At 40.1% G+C, this 20,644-nt stretch overlaps 1 protein-coding gene and 1 pseudogene across 1 annotated transcript in view; one reads left to right on the forward strand and one right to left on the reverse strand.

Annotated features, from left to right (window-relative positions):
- Positions 1-20,644, forward strand: part of KCNMB3 (potassium calcium-activated channel subfamily M regulatory beta subunit 3) — a 77,651-nt gene that overhangs the window by 977 nt on the left and 56,030 nt on the right. Inside the window, exon 2 of the mRNA XM_045166062.1 lies at positions 409-578. The gene's annotated coding sequence lies outside the window, so the exon portion shown is untranslated. The remainder of the gene's footprint in view (positions 1-408; positions 579-20,644) is intronic.
- LOC112585589 lies at positions 309-6,451 on the reverse strand (annotated as a pseudogene).

Below are 20,644 nucleotides of genomic sequence, written 5' to 3' on the forward strand. Positions count from 1 at the left end.
CTTTTCTTGGTTATCACATACTAACCAATCAACCACCAGATAATAATAGTCATAGACCTTACTCTGACCCCATCAGCTAACTCCCAGGAGATGAAATCATATTTGAAAGAGACTAATGTGTGAGGCCCAATTTTTACAATCTTATAACGTTTATGTGTGTGCTCAGCTCAAATAAATATTTACGAATGCTGACATGGCCTGAATAAAGTACGAAGAGGTTTAGAGGCAGCTTTTAATCCTAGTATATTTAGTTATGGCACGGAATAGGGAATTGACACAGGTTTCTGGAATTTGTAAAGAACAGGGTTTCATTCCCCCCTCTCCCGGAGGGTTGTTTCTTGACCAGATACTGTGGAGGCCACAAGGGGGTGGTATGGAACCACTTTTAAGGCTCCTCTTTGCCTGCAGTGATGAAAACCAGGCGGCGGTCCTGCGAAAGAGGAGGTGGTTTTGCCCGCCAGCGCCTTGGTTCCACTAGCGTCGTGCTCTGGCCTCGAGAGCCTTTCGCGCTGGCAGCAGCTGGACATCAGCTCACTGTTGGCTAAGCCGACTCTTCTGAGAACAAGCTCATAGAAAAGGTACACCTCAACTAAATGTGGATTTTATTTCTTTCACCTCTTCTCTGCCTGGGACAGTAGTGTAATGAATCTTTGATTTGGAGTATGTTTCTTTATTGACTTAAGAGATATTAACCTGTTTTCTATTGGTTTGTGAATAATAAGATAATTCCCATAGTGAGCCTCTGTTAAATAAATTACTGACAGAGTCTCACGCCCTGAGCATAATTTGCCAAAAACCTGAGCACTTTTTTTTTGTAAACTTGAATATTTTCTCATATGATTCCTGGCCATTTGTATTTCTTTTGTGAATGATCAGTTTATGTCCTTTGTCCATTTTTCTAAGTTTGTCTTTTTTTTTTTCATTTTTAATTTAATTTTATTTTTTAACTTTACAATATTGTGTTGGTTTTGCCATATATCAATATGAATCTGCCACAGGTATACACGTGTCCCCCATCCTGAACCCTCCTCCCTCCTCCCTCCCTGTACCATCCCTCTGGGGCGTCCCAGTGTACCAGCCCCTAGCATCCAGTATCGTGCATCGAACCTGGACTGGCGACTTGTTTCATATATGATGTTATACATGTTTCAATGCCATTCTCCCAAATCATCTCACCCTCTCCCTCTCCCACAGAGTCCAAAAGACTGTTCTATACATCAGTGTCTCTTTGCTGTCTGGTATACAGGGTTATTGTTACCATCTTTCTAAATTCCATATATATGCGTTAGCATACTATATTGATGTTTTTCTTTCTGGCTTACTTCACTCTGTATAATAGGCTCCAGTTTCATCCACCTCATTAGAACTGATTCAAATGTATTTTTTTATTGGCTGAGTAGTACTCCATTGTGTATATGTACCACACCTTTCTTATCCATTCATCTACTGATGGACATCTAGGTTGCTTCCATGTCCTGGCTATTATAAACAGTGCTGCGATGAACATTGGGGTACACGTGTCTCTTTCAATTCTGGTTTCCTCAGTGTGTATGCCCACAGTGGGATTGCTGGGTCATAAGGCAGTTCTATTTCCAGTTTTTTTAAGGAATCTCCACACTGTTCTCCATAGTGGCTGTACTAGTTTGCATTCCCACCAACAGTGTAAGAGGGTTCCCTTTTCTCCATACCCTCTCCAGCATTTATTGTTTGTAGACTTTTGGATAGCAGCCATTCTGACTGGAGTGAAATGGTACCTCATAGTGGTTTTGATTTGCATTTCTCTGATAATGAGTGATGTTGAGCATCTTTTCATGTGTTTGTTAGCCACCTGTATGTCTTCTTTGGAGAAATGTCTATTTAGTTCTTTGGCCCATTTTTTGATTGGGTCATTTATTTTTCTGGAGTTGAGCTGTAGGAGTTGCTTGTATATTCTCGAGATTAGTTGTTTGTCAGTTGCTTCATTTGCTATTATTCTCTCCCATTCCAAAGGCTGTCTTTTCACCTTGCTTATAGTTTCCTTTGTTGTGCAGAAGCTTTTAAGTTTAACTAGGTCCCATTTGTTTATTTTTGCTTTTATTTCCAATATTCTGGGAGGTGGGTCATAGAGGATCCTGCTGTGATGTATGTCGGAGAGTGTTTTGCCTATGTTCTCCTCTAGGAGTTTTATAGTTTCTGGTCTTACATTTAGATCTTTAATCCATTTTGAGTTTATTTTTGTGTATGGTGTTAGAAACTGTTCTAGTTTCATTCTTTTACAAGTGGTTGACCAGATTTCCCAGCACCACTTGTTAAAGAGATTGTCTTTAATCCATTGTATATTCTTGCCTCCTAAGGTGTCCATATGTGCGTGGATTTATCTCTGGGCTTTCTATTTTGTTCCATTGATCTATATTTCTGTCTTTGTGCCAGCACCATACTGTCTTGATAACTGTGGCTTTGTAGTAGAGCCCGAAGTCAGGCAGGTTGATTCCTCCAGTTCCATTCTTCTTTCTCAAGATTGCTTTGGCTATTTGAGGTTTTTTGTGTTTCCATACAAATTGTGAAATTATTTGTTCTAGCTCTGTGAAGAATACCGTTGGTAGCTTGATAGGGATTGCATTGAATCTATAGATTGCTTTGGGTAGTATACTCATTTTCACTATATTGATTCTTCCGATCCATGAACATGGTATATTTCTCCATCTATTAGTGTTCTCTTTGATTTCTTTCATCAGTGTTTTATAGTTTTCTATATATAGGTCTTTAGTTTCTTTAGGTAGATATATTCCTAAGTATTTTATTCTTTTCATTGCAATGGTGAATGGAATTGTTTCCTTAATTTCTCTTTCTATTTTCTCATTATTAGTGTATAGGAATGCGAGGGATTTCTGTGTGTTGATTTTATATCCTGCAACTTTACTATATTCATTGATTAGTTCTAGTAATTTTCTGGTGGAGTCTTTAGGGTTTTCTATGTAGAGGATCATGTCATCTGCAAACAGTGAGAATTTTACTTCTTCTTTTCCAATTTGGATTCCTTTTATTTCTTTTTCTGCTCTGATTGCTGTGGCCAAAACTTCCAAAACTATGTGAAGTTTGTCTTTTTTTAAAAAATTAAGATTTTAAATGTTTTATCTGAGATGTATGTTAACGTGTGTTTCTTCCTGTTTTGTTTTTACTTTTTACTTTCTTTAATGGCTCAAACATTTAAAATTGTGAAATCAAGTCTGTTAATCTTTTCCAAGTTCTGTTGTTGCCTTACATTGAAATAACCTTTTCTCCTACACAAGATGTGGTTGCATTTTTTACTTTAACTATTTAATTGATCTGTAATTTATTTTGTGAGATGTGATGTGAGATAAGGAAAACTTTTTCTCTGTCATATTTCTTTTTTCTTATTTCTCTCCATTTTGTAAAACAGCCTGAAATAAAATTTCTGAGAATAACTTCATCTGATGTTCAAGTAACTTCCTAAGGCATTCCAATTTTTACTGCATCAGCATCACTAGGAGGTGATTGTTAAAATATAGAGGCCTGTGCTGTAGCTCGGGAGTGTCTAGTTGGGTAAGTCTGAGATGGAGCCTATTGTTGTTCAGTTGCTCAGTTGTGTCTGACTCTTTGTGACCCCATGGATGCCAGGCTTCCCTGTCCTTCACCGTCTCCCAGAACTTGCTCAAACTCATGTCCATTGAATCAGTGATGCCATCCAACCATCTCATCCTCTGTTGTCCCCTCCTCCTCCTACCTTCAATCTTTCCCAGCATCAGGGTCTTTTCTAATGAGTCGGCCCTTTGCATCAGGTGGCCAAAGTAAGTATTGGAGCTTCAACTTCAGCATCAGTCCTTCTAATGAATATTCAGGGTTGATTTCCTTTAGGATTGACTGATTTGATCTCCTTGCAGTCCAAGGGACCCTCAAGAGTCTTCTCCAACACCACAGTTCAAAAGCATCAATCAAGAGTTTCTAACAAGTTCTCAGGTGATGCTGCTGCTGCTGGTGCAGGATCACACTCTGAGAACCACTAGCCTTTAAGGCTTTCCCCACCCAACCTCTCATTAGTTAAACAGTACAGTACTTTTCACTATTCCATATATAGACACTGATGCTGAAGCTTCAATACTTTGGCCACCTGATGCGAAGAACTGATTCATTTGTAAAGACCCAGATGCTGGGAAAGATCGAAAGCAGGAGGAGAAGGGGACCACAGAGGATGAGATGGTTGGATGGCATTACCGATTGGAGGATGAGTTTGAGCAAGTTTGAGCAAGCTCTGGGAGTTGGTGCTGGACAGGGGAGCCTGGTGTACTGCAGTCCATGGGATCACAAAGAGTCGCACATGACTGAGCGACTGAACTAAATAGGTCTAACTCTTTCTCCTTTGTGTGTTTCAGTATGTTTCTTCCACCTGAAATTCCTTTCCTTTGTTTCTATCTATAAGATCAAGCTCACACTTTATCGCCTTTCTATGAAATCTTTGATTTTTCCTAGCAAAGATCTTTACCCACTCCAGTGTTCTTGCCTGGAGAATCCCAGGGACAGGGGAGCCTGGTGGGCTGCCGTCTATGGGGTCGCACAGAGTGGGACACGACTGAAGCGACTTAGCAGCAGCAGCAGCAGCAGCAAAGATCTCTGATCACTCTTCTGAGATTTTATAGTATTTGGTGCATTAGTCCTCTTACCATCAAAGATGCATTTATTGTGGAAATGATGAAGCTTTAAGCTTCAAGTCCCTGCCACTGCAGGAACCTCTTCTAGGATAAGGTGCTTAATTTCACATTTATAATTTTGTTCTTTTTCTTAAATTGGTCCCCCCAATTTGCATAAGCTTCTGTCCTGACAAAATTTGACTTCACCGCTGTTTATCATATCATCTCTCCACAGGCTTTGAATTCTGGTTTTGTTATATTCCAGTCTGTTCCATCTCCCTGCTTAGCACAGTGTCTTGCATAAAGCCTCAATAAAATTATTCACTCTTTATCTACCTTATGTCCAGCACTGTGCTAGGTACTGGGGATACAGTATGAGCAAGATGGACATGGTCATTACCTTGCTGGTCTTTACATTAGAGGAGATAGGTAATTCCAGTGCTGTTTAGCACTGGAATGTGATGACTGTCCTGTGACTCTCCTGTGAAGAGGCTAAGCCATGTCAAGGGAAATTGAGATTAATAAAGGAAGAAAAAAGCATTTCCCCAGTAAGAAAGTATATTTGATATCCCTGGGAAGAAAACTCAATGATTGTTTAGGTCTATGGTGGGCATTACTAATGTCAACAGTCTCCCAGTTTCTGGTGCTCTCTACACTAAGGCATATATTTCATCCCTCATACCACTGAAGTTGGGTAGAGCCATATAACTTGCTTTGGTCATTGAAATGTCAGTAGACATGCTGTGTTAGTCCTACATGGAGGCAGTTCATTTCTGCTGCTTGTTTCTCTAGCCCTCTCTTCCTCTGTCTGGAGAGCTATCAGGACACAAAGCAGATGTAATGAGAGCAAGAAACACACCTTTGTTGTGTTAAGTTGATAAGTTTTGGGGATAATTTCTTATAGAAGAATCATTTTTCATCACTGACTAAGACAAGGGCTAAATTTATACACCCATTCCATTTGGTCCAAGGCTTGGGAGAGGGATCCAGGGATCCAAAGCTGCCTAGTGGCTGCAGAGGGGGTCTTCAGGCAGAAGTCCTAACACCAGAGGGGCTCCTCAGTGGCTTCTGGGCTTGGAGGCTCCTACCTGTGCTTGCATGCTAAGTCGTTTCAGTTGTGTCCAACTCTTTGTGACTCCATAGACTGTAGCCTGCCAGGCTCCTCTGTCCATGGAATTGTCCAGGCAAGAATACTGGAGTGGGTTGCCATGCCCTCCTTCAGGGGACCTTCCCAACCCAGGGATTGAACCCTAGTCTCATATCTCCTGCATTGGCAGTCAGGTTCTTTACCACTAGCCCCACCTGGGAAGCCCAGTTGTGCTTGAGGGTGAACCTTTCCAAGAAATACTTGCCCAACCCAGCCTGGGGTCCAGCCAGAACTGTGAAGTTTGGTCAGGTGGTCACCCATCTTCTTGATGAGTTTCACCTGCTTTTCCAGGAAGTAGCTCTCCAGGAAGTCACAAAGGTGGGAGTCCAGGGCATGCAGATCTGAAAGGGTGGTTCAGGTTCTTCTCCTTGAGAGTGGTGGCTTCCATAGTGTCCTGGGTTTTACCCTACTTGTCTTGAGATGGCTTTTGCACATTCTGGAAGAGGGTACGGCTGCCGTGCTGGTTTTGCCTTTTCAAGAGATACTTGATGTCCTTGTGCTTCTCTTGTCCAGTTCATGGAAAAAGTGGCCTATATCCTCCAGAGCCACATCCTTGCAGTCAAAATATCAATAGAAGCCCAGACAGAGACTAGTTGTAGAAGGACAGATGTAGGTTGACCAGATGGTTGATGGTGGCCTCCACCTTGGTAGAGTAATTCTGGTGAATCTGGGAGCTCATGGTTGATTGGTAATGAGGAATTAAGCTCAAAATATGGTGTTGTCTGGTCCTGGTGACTGAGGATAGCTGGCTGAGTGGCTGATTCCAGAGGTTGCCACTGGAAAAAAAGGTCGGAGGGTGGTCAGAGGCTGGAACAAGAGGCATCTCTCTGTCTGTCCCATCCAAACACTGTTGAAGCAAAAGAGAGATCCGTGGGACTGCCAAGTGCACCAAGTGTGTAGCAATCTTATCAGGCCACACTGAAAACCTATATAAATCTGTTACAGCTGTAATTTTCTTGGAGTATTTTCATGTAGCTCTTCTCATGTCTTATACCAAGTGGTACCAAATTCTAAATGGTGACTATGGGAGCTGCTTTTGATGCCAAAAAAGCTCAGCTTCTCTGTACTCCAATGCTGAATCAAATCTTGGGACAGAGTTTTGGGTGAAGTAGAAAAGGATCATTTTATTGCTTTGCCAGGCAAAGGGAGACACCCTCAAAATCATGTGTCCTTCCCTTGGGGAAGATAGTGAGAAGGTTTATATTTTCCAAGAGGGTGTGATCAATTTATGGACATTCTTCTGATGGGTTCTGGTGAGGTAAGTAGGAATCAGCATTGTCAGCCTTCAGGTCCAATTAATCTGGTGTCTACATGTTTGTAGGTAGCATACTGTCATAATCATTAACTTCTTCCACCTAGAGAGGGTTTCAGTATGTGCAAAACAACTCAAACACATTGTTGTGTGTATCCATTTTGGGGAAACAGGTCCTTGCCCCAAGGCTGTTCTTGAATGCTTCTCTTGGTCTTATATCCCCTCCCTTCCTTAATTAATAATTACTTGAATCTGCCCATTGGAACTCAAAGAAGGTCATGAAGGCTAAATGAAATCTGTTTCCTATGATCAAAGAAGTGGGGATGGGGGCACAGAAAGGCTCTCTTCCCAGGAGCCCCACAGGGCCCTACATGGCATCACTTTTGATGATCAGGAATATCCAGAGTTTACCTGTTTCGAACTTTGATTAGTCTAAACTGACTAGCATTGCTTGTCCTGTTGGCAATGGGAGTGAAAAAATCAAAAGATATGATTATTTATAATGGTCGCTAATCACAGTAAAACACCACCTCCTAGCAGAAGTGGTTAGGAATTCTCTGGGGTCTTCCTCAGTAGACTGTATGCTTAGTGAAGGTAAGAAACGTCTGTCTCATTGACTGCTAATCCCTAAAGCTTGCCTAGTGCAGTGCTGACAGAATGAGCACCTAACATTTACTGTAGGAATGAAGCACAAAAGGAAAGGGTGCGTGAAATACTTACGCAGTATAAATATTTGTACAAGGTTTAGTCCATTTTGTGTGTTCAAAGTATGTTTAATAGTAAAGATTACTTACCAGGCATTCCTCTCATATTCAACTTCACCCTCAAATAGGTTTTGAAATGTTAAATCTGTTTTGAAATAGGAAATCTGATGTGAAGTCTTAAGGGGCAGGGTAACATCAAAACAAGCTTAGCTCATTACCCTTAAAGCTATAAGATTTTCAGGTACTTTGAAGCCATTAAGAAAAGAAAAATGATTTAATGAGGAACATCAAAAGGAATGTAGGTCATGATTTTTCTGTGCTTCACAGATGTAAAATCCCTTTGAGAATTTTTATGGATTATGTGTCATTGATTTACTCATAAAAATGATGAGGTTTGGCATATTCAAAGGGTAGTTTACTTGGACAGTAATCTCACTTAAATTTATTGTTTCCACTTTTAATCTGATGTCTTTTGGATATTTTTCTTGACTTTTATAGATTTTCCAAATGTATATAAGAATAGAGAGAAGAATAAATGTACCCTCATATACTCATCGTCCCATTTTCAATAATTACCAAGCCATACACTACTTGTCTTTTCTTTTTTCCTTTGGTTGTCCTGCCTTCTCTCCCTCCTTTCTTTTTTTTTTTCTTTTTCAAGCTTTTTGAGGAAATCCCAGGTATTTTACTCCTATACAATTCTCTATAAAATATGGACATCTTATGTAAAAATATTTCATTTTCATACCTAGCAAAAAGACCAGTTATTCCTTAATGTCATCAAAGACACAAATTTCTGTCTCGCACATGTCCTTTTTTTCAGTTTGTTGAAAAACAAGATTGAAGCAAGGTCTATAGTCAAGCCTACTTATCATGTTTCTTTAGGTACAATTAACCTGGAAAAACCCACTTCCCACTTTTTTTCTTTCATTGATTATGGAAGATGAACTTGTATTTTTTAAAATTTTCAAATATTACAAATTTTGTTACAAATATAATTCCAAAAATTTGCACTTTAAGGAATTTTTCATCTCTTAGTCTTTGCTAGCTTACAAAAAGAAGGAAGACTCACAAAACAAAACAGCCAGGCTTATGGGGTGGGAGGGAGAAACTACTGAGCTTTTGTTAATTTATCTGGCTCTGTAATATTAAACTGATCGAAAGGTCTCATTTTTCAAGGAAAAACAAAACATTATTGAGTACAACTAAGTAATTCAGTGGGGAAGGAAATGGCAACCCACTCCAGTATTCTTGCCTGGGAAATCCCATGGACAGAGGAGTCTGGAGGGGTATAGACCATGGGGTTGCGAGGGTCGGACACGACTTAGCAACTAAACAACAACAACAAGTAATTCAGTCACATTTTCTAAGTTTATCACTATTAACATTTCTTGTTTCTTTGGCTAATTAATTTTTATTTCTGTAAGGACCTCTGAAAATTAGAGGTTAAAATTTAAATCATTGAGACTGAGATTTTCAGTTTCCTGTATACATATATCTAACCTTCTTTGTTATGAACAAAACCCCAACTTGAGACATAAATGCGTCCAACTTAAAAACTGCTTTCCAAACAGTATGGTTCCTCAGAAAACTAAAAATAGAATGACCATATGATCCAGCTATCCCACTCCTGGGAATATGCCTGGACAAAACTATAACTCAAAATTATACATGTACCCCTATGTTCATAGCAGTACTATTCACAATAGCCAAAACATGGAAACAACTTAAATGTCTATCCATGATGAGTGAATTAAAAAGTGATATCTATCTATATGTATATCTAGATATACAACAGAGACATCACTTTGCTGACAGAAGTCTATATAGTCAAAGCTATGGTTTTTCCAGTAGTCATGTATGGATGTGAGAATTGGACCATAAAGAAGGTTGAGAACCGAAGAATCAATGCTTTTGAACTGTGGTTCTGAAGACTCTTGAGAGTCCCTTGGACTGCAAAGAGATCAAAACAGTCCATCCTAAAGGAAATCAACCCTGAATACTGATGCTGAAGCTGAAGCTCCAGTACTTTGGCCATCTGATCAGAAGAGCTGACTCATTAGAAAAGACCCTGATGCTGGGAAAGATTGAAGGCAGAAGGAGAAGGGGACAACAGAGGGTGAGATGGTTAGATGGCATCACTGACTCAATGGACATGAGTTTGAGCAAGCTCCAAAAGATGGTGAAGGACAGGGAAGCCTGGCGTGCTGTAGTCCATGTGGTCACAAAGAGTCAGACACAACTGAGCAACTGAATAGCAACAAATACACACACACACACACACACACACATACACACAATGGAATATTACTCAGGCATAAAAAGAATGAAACAATGCCATTTGCAGCAACATGGATGGACCTTGAGATTATTATACTTAGTGAAATCAGACCAAGACAAATATGATATCACTTAAATGTGGAGTCTAAAAAATAATACAAAGGAGTCAACATACAAAACAGAAACAGATTCACAGACATAGAAAACAAACTTATGGTTACTAAAGGGCAAAGGGACAGGGGGAGTGGTAAATTAGGAGTATGGGATTAACAGATATAAACTACTATACTTAAAATAGACAGGCAATAAGGATTTTCAGGGAACTGTATTCAATATCTTATAACCTATAATGCACAGGGAACCATATTCAATATCTTATAACCTATAATGGAAAATAATCTACAACAATATAATTGAATCATTTTTTGTACCCTGAAACTAATATTATAAATCACCTATACATCAATAAAAAAATTTTTGCTAAATTCTTTAAAGAGAAATTCCCCAGCTATTACTGTATTGCTGTTCGTTTCTTTTTTTAGTTCAGTTAGTGCTTGCTTTATATATTTAGGTGCTCTGATATTGGGTGCATAAATATTTAATATTGCTGTGTCTTCCTGATGAATTGACCCTTTTATCTTTATATAATAACTGTTTTGTCTCTTTTGACTATTTTTAGCTTAGAATCTATTTTTGCTAGAATTTGTCTCTGCTTTTTTTTTTTTCTGATTGCTATTTGTTTAGAATATCTTTTTCCATCTCTTCACTTTCAGCCTGTGTGTGTCCTTAAGGCTAAACTGAAACTCTTTGTGCAGCACATCACTGGGTTTCTTTTACCCATTCATCCCTTCCATGTCTTTTCTTGGGGGGAGGGGTGGGACTGTGGCTCTTAGAATCTCAGTTTCTTGAACAGGGATCAAACCCAAACCATAGCAGTGAAAGCCTGGAATCCTAACTATTAGGTCACCAGGGAACTCCCATTCCATGTCTTTTGATTGGAGAATTTAATCCATTATGTTGAAAGTAGTTCTTGATAGGTGGGGACTTCCTATTTCCATTTTGTTAATTGTTTTCTGACTTTCTGTAGATCCTTTGTTCCTTGAGTGCTCCCTTGCTGTCTTCTATTATGATTTGATAACTATGACAGTAGGCTTTGACTCCTTTATTATGATCTTCTGTGTATCTACTACAGGTTTTTCCTTTGTGGTTACTGTGAGGCTTACAAAAAATATCATATAGTTATAACATTTTATTTTTAAGTGAGAAGAATTATTTACAGAATGCATATTATGTGCCTGTGTGTGTGCTACTCACTGGGAAATACAAAGAAGAATAAAAGAAAGCCCCCAGCCATGAGAAACTGTCTGGGTTAGACAAATGTTATCTGAGCTGGGGAGTGCAGGGCCGGCAGGGCTTGTTGGAAGATTAGTAGGAATCAGCTATGTTACAAAGATGGGGATGTTTGTTGGCCAGAAGAAATACATATACAAAGGAGAAGAGAAACAATAGATTTGGTATTTCTGGGATAAAGTGTAAAATTTGAAGTTGGATGTGTTTTTAGACTGGAGAAATGGACAGGGACCAGGTCCAGGAGGGTTTTGTTTGTCTTGATAAGGAGCTTAGACATTATCCTGTAGCCAGGAGGAAGCCATTGATAAGTAGTAGCATAAACATCAGATTTGCATTTTAATGGTAACTTCTAGCAACAACAGTATGAAATAAGGGTTGCTTCCCAGGAGGTAGAGAAAACAGTTAGAAGCTGTATTATTCTAGGTGGTAGATGATAAAGACTTTGAAACAAAACAGGAGTGTTAAGGACAGAGGAACTGGACAAATTCAAGAAGTATTTAAGAGGTAAATTTGCCAGAACATGGGGATAGGATGTTAGGAGATGAAAAAGTGGAAATAATATAGAATGAGTTTCCAGTGTTCTAGCTTGTGTGGCTGATTAAATGCTAGATTAACTGTCATAGAGAATGCAGAAAGGGGAGCAAGTGTGATGGCAACAGAGAATGAATTGGGTTTTGATATTGTTAAAACCTAGAGGAAATCAACCCTGATTATTGGAAGGACCGATGCTGAAGCTGAAGCTCCAATACTTTGGCCATGTGATGCGAAGAGCCTACTCATTGGAAAACTGATGCTGGGCTAAATTGAGGGCAGGAGGAAAAGGGCACAACAGAGGACGAGATGGTTGGATGGCATCATCAACTCAATGGAAATGAGTTTGAGCAAATTCCAGAAAATAGTAAAGGACAGGGAAGGCTGGCGTGCAGCAGTCCATGGGGTCACAAAGAGTTGGACATGACTGAGCCACTGAACAGCAACAACAATTGTTGAATTTGACATATAAATGGAGTTTGTTAGGCACATGTGATACTTTGTAGAAGGACTTGGTCTCAGTTCAGTTCAGTTCAGTTCGGTCGCTCAGTTGTGTCTGACTCTTTGCGACCCCATGAATTACAGCACACCAGGCTTCCCTTGGAGAAGGCAATGGCACCCCACTCCAGTACTCTTGCCTGGAAAATCCCATGGACAGAGGAGCCTGGTAGGCTGCAGACCATGGGGTCGTGAAGAGTTGGGACACGACTGAGTGACTTCACTTTCACTTTCACTTCTATTTCTTTTGCCTTGGGAGGCTCTTCCCTGGTGGCTCAGACGGTAAGGCATCTGCCTACAGTGCAGGAGACCCGGTTCAGTCCCTGGGTTGGGAAGATCTCCTGGAGAAGGAAATGGCAACCCACTCCAGTATTCTTGCCTGGTAAATCCCTTGGATGGAGGAACCTGGTAGGCTACAGTCCATGGGATCTCAAAGAGTCTGGACACGACTGAGTGATTTCACTTTCACTTTCACTTCTATTTCTTTTGCCTTGGGAGGTTCATCTAAGAAGAGATTACTAAGATTTATGTCAAAGAATGTTTTCCCTATGTTTTCTTCTAGGAGTTTTATGGTTTTATGTCTTACATTTTCATCTTTAGCCTAACTTTTAAAAAATGTCTATTTATTAATTTATTTGGCTGTATTGAGTCCTAGTCGCAGCTGGATGTCGTCTTCCTGGGCTAGGGATTGAACCTGCATCATCTGCACTGCAAGGTGGATTCTTTACCACTGAGCCACCAGGGAAGGCCTGTTATGTTGTACACCTGAAACTAATATAGTATTATATGTCACTTATATCTCAATAAGAAGTCTTTTCCCTAGAGATATTGTTAAGCATTCTGTATCTTGTGATTCAAGAGAGAAAAATGTATTTGATGTTTCTTTTTTAAACCCAAGAAAGTATTTTAGGATAAGAATCTTACAGAGTAAAAAATCCCACAACTCATGGATTATAAATAAAAAAAAGGTTTTGTCTTTAAAACAATATTTTATGCAATTAGGAACCAAGTGAACTTAGTTATCACGTGAATGATTCAGAAAGGCAGATTAACTCAAGTAGGAAAAATTTTGGTCTAGTGTGGTCCTCTATATCCATGCAACTCAAATCATATATGAAAAAGGAAATCTCTTTCTGGGGACAGCTGCATTCATTGAGCAAGCAACCTAACTAAAGTCTGTGGCCCAAAAGAAAGTGAGGGAGATAGACTCAGAAATCTCTTTGAGTAGATTTTTTGAGGAGGTTGTGCGAGGGATGGTAGGGAGTATGGAATATTCTTGGACTGACTTGATTATTGGCCTGTTGTCAGATGGTTTGAAAAAGAGAGAGAGAACAGTTAGGGCTGTGAAGTTCACAGTGTGAGCCCGCCCAATCTTCCCTTCCTGTCTGCTTGTCCAACAGATTTTGGATTTGCTTAGACAACCTTCATAGTCAAATAAGCCAATTCCTTGTAGTAAATCACACACACATACCACACACTGAAAGGGAAAGGATTAGTGGGAGCAGCAGTTTGGGGAGGGAAAATCAGGAATTTCCTTTCCGATGTATTCAGTTTGAGATAGTTTAGACCTCCAAGTGGAGGTCTAAGTAGGAGAGGTCAAGTAGGCATTTAGATAGCTAGTAAACATGAGGGCTAGAGATATACATTTTGGGATGCTTATGTTAAATCACAGATCTCCCAAAACTGGATGGGATTGCCAAGGGAGAAAGTATATGTAGAAAAGATAAGGGGAACCATGACTGAGGCCTGGTGGTCCAACCTTTAGAGCCCCAACAGTGCAGGGGAAACAAGGAAGCTACATGGAAGAGGAGCAGTCCCTGAGGTAAGAGAACCAGGGGACTGTCACATTAGAGAAGCCATGAGAAGGCAGTGTTTCAAAAAGGGGGAGGCCAAATAAGTCTTATGTTGGAAAGCTGTTGAGTAAAATAGGTGACTATTGGATTTGATAATAACATATATTTTGGAGCGCTTTTTTGAAATATGGAATGTCAGGTTTTTCTCTCACACGAAGATATTTGGAGGTATTTATGATTATTACTATCCCTCTTTTCTTACCAAGGAACTGAGGCTCAGACAGACTTCAGGGAATTGCTCAAGATTAAAGTAGTTAGTTGGGCTTCCCTGGCAGCTCAGTGGTAAAGAATCTGCCTGCCAATGCAGGAGATGTGGGTTCCATCCCTGGGTCAGGAAGATCCCCTAGAGAAGGAAATGGCAACCCTCTCCAGTATTCTTGACTGGGAAATCTCGTGGACAGAGGAGCCTGGTGGGTTACAGTCCATGGGGTCGCAAAGTGTTGGAGATGACTGAGCTTGCATACATGGAAAGTATAATAGCTAGTTATGGCAAACCTGGTTAGGAGCAGATTTCTTCATTCCAAATCCTGATTCTAAATCCTGGTTGGCATAGGAATCACTTGTCCCATTTTCTAAAAATACAAACACTGGTGACCTACCCCAAATATGTTCCATCAAAGCACTCTCAGATAAAGGTTAGGGAATGAGCATTTAAAATAAAGTAAATATGTACAACTCAAGTTGTTTTAAATGAGAGACCAGGGTTGAGTATCACTCAGTCTACAATGTATTCTAAGCAACCTTTAAATTAGACTTCGAAGGATGCTGCTGCTGCTAAGTCGCTTCAGTCGTGTCCAACTCTGTGCGACCCCATAGACGGCAGCCCACCAGGCTCCCCTGTCCCTGAGATTCTCCAGGCAAGAACACTGGAGTGGGTTGCCATTTCCTTCTCCAACGCATGAAAGTGAAAAGTGAAAGTGAAGTCGCTCAGTCATGTCCAACTCTTAGCGACCCCATGGACTGCAGCCCGCCAGGCTCCTCCGTGCATGGAATTTTCCAGGCAGGAGCACTGGAGTAGGCTGCCACAGCAGCAGCAGCAGAGTTTGGTTAACCAAGTTCACAAAGGTCAGTTGAAACTTCTCTGAGTTTCCTCAGGGTGGAAATGCTCATTAACCCAATATGTTAATGCCTCAGTTCAGTCTGCTGAGGTGTTTTCTTATAATTAGTCTCCTGCTTCTGAATGGAGAAAGCATTTCCCAAAAGACAATTCTTTCCTTTGTGGCTGAACTTCCAAATTAGACTTCATCATTTCATTAGGTGAATTTCCATGACTGGTTCCTCCAGGTGGAAAACCAGATAGTGTAGTGAGAGATACAACTGATGGAAATGTGTGAAGATAGTCAACTGCACGTATATGAAATAAGAATAACTTCCAAAGAATGAGCACTTCTCACCTACTACAAAAGGCAAAATTGTGCCTCATAGGTAATTTTTTTTTTTTTTTTTTTGGCTGAGCTGCATGGCTTGTGGGATTTTTGTTCCTCAACCAGGGATTGAACCCAGGGCCTCAGCAGTAAAAGTGTGGAGTCCTAACCACTGAACTGCCAGAGAATTCCCACTTTACAGGTGATTTGAAGCAGGGACACAAACTTACTAAATTCGAAGGTACTTTCTGTCAAATTTCAGAAGCATGTGCTCACTCACTGATGGGTATTTCCAGTCTTCCCCTAGGTGTCTCTGCTGCACCTCTTCTTTTCCTGGGGTGTAGTCAGTCCAGACCAGAGTGACCCCAGCACTAACCTTGCTTAGACACAGCCACTTAGAAGGACCCTCTTGCCTTTGTCTGTCATTCATTATTCTCCAATATATTTCCTATCTCTTCTTCTAAGATCTGACTGCACACTAGAATAATCTGCGAGCTTTAAAAAAATAAAATTGATGCTTAGGCCCCTACTTCCAGGACTTTAATTTATACTGCTTTTATTACCATATATTTAGACCTCTACACCTTTAGTCTCCTACCAAACTAATCCAGTCTACATATTCCTGACAGGCTACTCTGTCTAAAACCCATTTGATGAATTTAGAAGATTAAAGATTAAAAAAATGACCTGCTTTTTCACACCATGGGTTAATATAAAAATTAACTCAAAAGAGCTAAAGCTGTAAAGTCCTTAGAAGAAAACATAGGTGTCAACTTTGTGACTTTGGATTAGATAGTGGTTTCTTAGATATAAGTACAAGAAATAAAAGCAAAAATAGATAAATTGGGCATCATTAAAGTTAAAAACTTTTGTGCCTCAAAAATATCCTGTTTACCACAGATTGTAAGAAAATTTTTGCAAATATACTCCTGATAAGGGATTTGTATCTAAAATAGAAAAAGAGCTGTTACAACTTAATAATAAAAGGACAAATGCTACTGCTGCTGCTAAGTCGCTTCAGTCGTGTCCGACTCTGTGCGACCCCATAGACGGCACCCCACCAGGCTCCCCGTCCCTGGGATAGCTCAGTTTAAAACAGGCAAAAGAAGAAATATTTCTCCAAGGACATACACCCTACTCAGTGAGCACACGAGAAGATGCTCAATGTCATTAGTCATCAGGAAAATGCAAATCAAAACTGTGATAAAATATCTGTTTATACTTAGTAGGATGGTTATAATAATAATAAAAAAGATAATGTCAAGTGTTGGTGAAGATATGGAGAAATTGGAACCCTCATACATTGTGGTGGGAATGTAAAATAGTGAGATATCTTTGGAAAATGTTCTGGAAGTTTCTCAAAAAGAAACAGGAGTCATATGACCCAGCAATTCCACTTCTAGATGGGAGAGAGTTGGAAACCTGTGCCCACACAAGCACTTGTATACCAGTGTTCAGAGCAGCATTATTCATAATAGCCAAAAATATGAAAACAGTCCAAGTGTCCATCAACTGATGAATGGATAAATGAAATGCAGTGTATCTGTGTAATGAAGTGTTATTCATCAATAAAAAGAAAGGATGAGGGCTTCCCTTTTGGTCCAGTGGCTAAGACTCTGTGATCCCAATGCAGTGGACCTGGGTTCGATCCTTCATCAGGGAACTAGATCCCATATGCTGCAACTAAGAGTTCACATGCCACAACCAAAGATCTGCATGTGGTAACAAAGATTTGGCACAGCCAAATCAATAAATAAATATTAAAAGAAACAGTGTACTGATACATGCTACCATATGAATGAATTTTGAAAACATGCTATTTGAAAGAAGCCAGTTCCAAATGACCATATACTGTATGATTCCATTTACAGTATATGAAATATCCAAAATAGGCAAATATGTAGTTAGAGAGTAGATTAGTGGTTGTTTAGAGCTGGAAGATACCAAGGGAACATTTCATGCAAAGATGGGCTCGATAAAGGACAGTAATGATATGGACCTAACAGAAGCAGACGAGATTAAGAAGAGGTGGCAAGAATACACAGAAGAACTGTACAAAAAAGATCGTCATGACCCAGATAATCATGATGGTGTGATCACTCACCTAGAGCCAGACATCCTGGAATGTGAAGTCAAATGGGCCTTAGGAAGCATCACTACGAACAAAGCTAGTGGAAGTGATGGAATTCCAGTTGAGCTATTTCAAATCCTGAAAGATGATGCTGTGAAAGTGCTGCCCTCAATCTGCCAGCAAATTTGGAAAACTCAGCAGTGGCCACAGGACTGGAAAAGGTCAGCTTTCATTCCAACCCCAAAGAAAGGCAATGTCAAAGAATGCTCAAACTACTGCACAATTGCACTCATCTCACACACTAGTAAAGTAATGCTCAAAATTCTGCAAGCCAGGCTTCAGCAGTACGTGAATCGTGAACTTCCAGATGTTCAAGCTGGTTTTAGAAAAGGCAGAGGAACCAGAGATCAAATTGCCAATATCCCCTGCATCATTGAAAAAGCAAGAGAGTTCCAGAAAAACATCTATTTCTGCTTTATTGACTATGCCAAAGCCTTTGACTGTGTGGATCACAATAATCTGTGGAAAATTCTGAAAGAGATGGGAATACCAGACCACCTGATCTGCCTCTTGAGAAATCTGTGTGCAGGTCAGGAAGCAACAATTAGAACTGGACAGGGAACAACAGACTGGTTCCAAATAGGAAAAGGAGTTTGTCAAGGCTGTATATTGTCACCCTGCTTATTTAACTTCTATGCAGAGTACATCATGAGAAATGCTGGGCTGGAAGAAGCACAAGCTGGAATCAAGATTGCCGGGAGAAATATCAATAACCTCAGATATGCAGATGACACTACCCTTATGGCAGAAAGTGAAGAGAAACTAAAAAGCCTCTTGATGAAAGTGAAAGAGGAGAGTGAAAAAGTTGACTTAAAGCTCAACATTCAGAAAACGAAGATCATGGCATCTGGTCCCATCACTTCATGGGAAATAGATGGAGAAACAGTGGAAATAGTGTCAGACTTTATTTTTCTGGGCTCCAAAATCACTGCAGATGGTGACTGCAGCCATGAAATTAAAAGACGCTTACTCCTTGGAAGGAAAGTTATGACCAACCTAGATAACATTAAAAAGCAGAGATATTACTTTGCCAACAAAGGTCCGTCTAGTCAAGGCTATGGTTTTTCCAGTGGTCATGTATGGATGTGAGAGTTGGACTGTGAAGAAAGCTGAGTGCTGAAGAATTGATGCTTTTGAACTGTGGTGATGGAGAAGACTCTATTGAGTCCCTTGGACTGCAAGGAGATCCAACCAGTCCATCCTAAAGGAGATCAGTCCTGGGTGTTCATTGGAAAGACTGATGCTGAGGCTGAAACTCCAATACTTTGGCCACCTCATGCGAAGAGTTGACTCATTGGAAAAGACCCTGATGCTGGGAGGGATTGGGGGCAGGAGGAGAAGGGGACGACAGAGGATGAGATGGCTAGATGACATCACCTACTCGATGCACATGAGTTTGGGTGAACTCCGGGAGTTGGTGATGGACAGGGAGGCCTGGCTTGCTGCTATTCATGGGATTGCAAAGAGTCGGACATGACTGAGCTACTGAACTGAACTGAACTGATCTGAGAGCTGGAAGGGGAAGGGGTATTGAGGTTATGGTTAGGGGTGTGGGTTTTTTTTTAGGGTAATTAAAATATTCTACAATTAATTTCAGTGCTAAATGCCCAACCCTGTACATGTACTGAAAGCCACTGGATTGTACGCTTTTAAAACATGACCTTCTGAGTTATTTTGAGTGCCTTAGGCTGGTTTTACCTATCTACCACTGGGGCTTCTACTCTGTTCAAACTTAAGTTTTATTTCCTTTTATTCTCCACCCCTGTGCTAGGTCACAGTCAAGCTGGACTTCTCAGGGTTTCTTCAAACAGGCCTTGCATTTCGTTTCTCCTTGCAATTTTGTATCTGCTCCCTCCACCTGTCAGTCTAACCTTTGAAAGTCCAAGTGAGACACCTCCTCCTCCATCTCAATCACTCTCAATTCCCATAATATTTGCTCTGTCTTCTAAGCACTCAATTATGATAGAATATGGGGAAAACCTTGCCTCTACCTTTTTATTTTCCAGGCTGCCCCCATTTGATTGCTTTTACCCTCTGTTCTTAATTACTACAAAATATGTGAGTCAAAATTACTTTTGTCAGAGGAAAGAGTTGAGAGAACACTTGTATTTTCTGTTTTGCTTAAGCTGTTTGTGGGGATGTTTGTATGTTGGATAGTGTGCTTTTAGAACATGACCATCAAGGTCAGGTTGGCCCAACAAGAAGACATCTGGGGACAGAGAAATCTTTAGCATGTCATTTCATCCTTATACCAGCCCTTTCAGGAATATTGCAGATGTGGAAACAGAGTTAGAAAGATTAATAAATTAACCACTGGGAAAACACCCTATAGGCTAGAATCTGTGCTTGTTTGGCACTTGGTTAATTTTCAATGGTTGAGAGCTAAGTAGGGAAGAGTATGCAGATGTTCTGTACTCAATCATAAGCCCTTTCAGGACAGCTGCCTTGTCTTACTCAGTCCCCAAAGTGCCCACTAGGAGCAGAGGCTCAATAAATGTTTGTTGAATGAATGAGTGATGGTTTATTTGAGTCTCTGATGTACATGAATAATACATTTTTGACAGTCAGATTTTGTGTCTTTTTTCCTATGTGGTTTCCTTTTTTTCTGAAGTCATTTTGTATTCAGACAAGATTTGAATGAGGCTTCCAGAGCTTGCCTGTATCAGGTATTTCTTAGAGAGTCCTTCAGAAATAAGAAAGAGGAAAACAGATTTTGCCCTCAGAAACTAAGACCTTACCTTAAAGTTGATTGCTTGTGTTTTATAACTATAAAACTATTCTTAAGGATTCTCTGACTTAGAAATGCCTAATATAGGCTCTGTACGCAGAAGGTAGTCAAATAAGTATGCAAGGATAAATATTGTTTCAACAGTTTACCTGGAATTAGAATTTAATTCATTGCAAATTGA

Source organism: Bubalus bubalis, chromosome 1, assembly GCF_019923935.1.
Source record: "Bubalus bubalis isolate 160015118507 breed Murrah chromosome 1, NDDB_SH_1, whole genome shotgun sequence".
In the NCBI taxonomy this organism is placed as follows: Eukaryota; Metazoa; Chordata; class Mammalia; order Artiodactyla; family Bovidae; genus Bubalus; species Bubalus bubalis.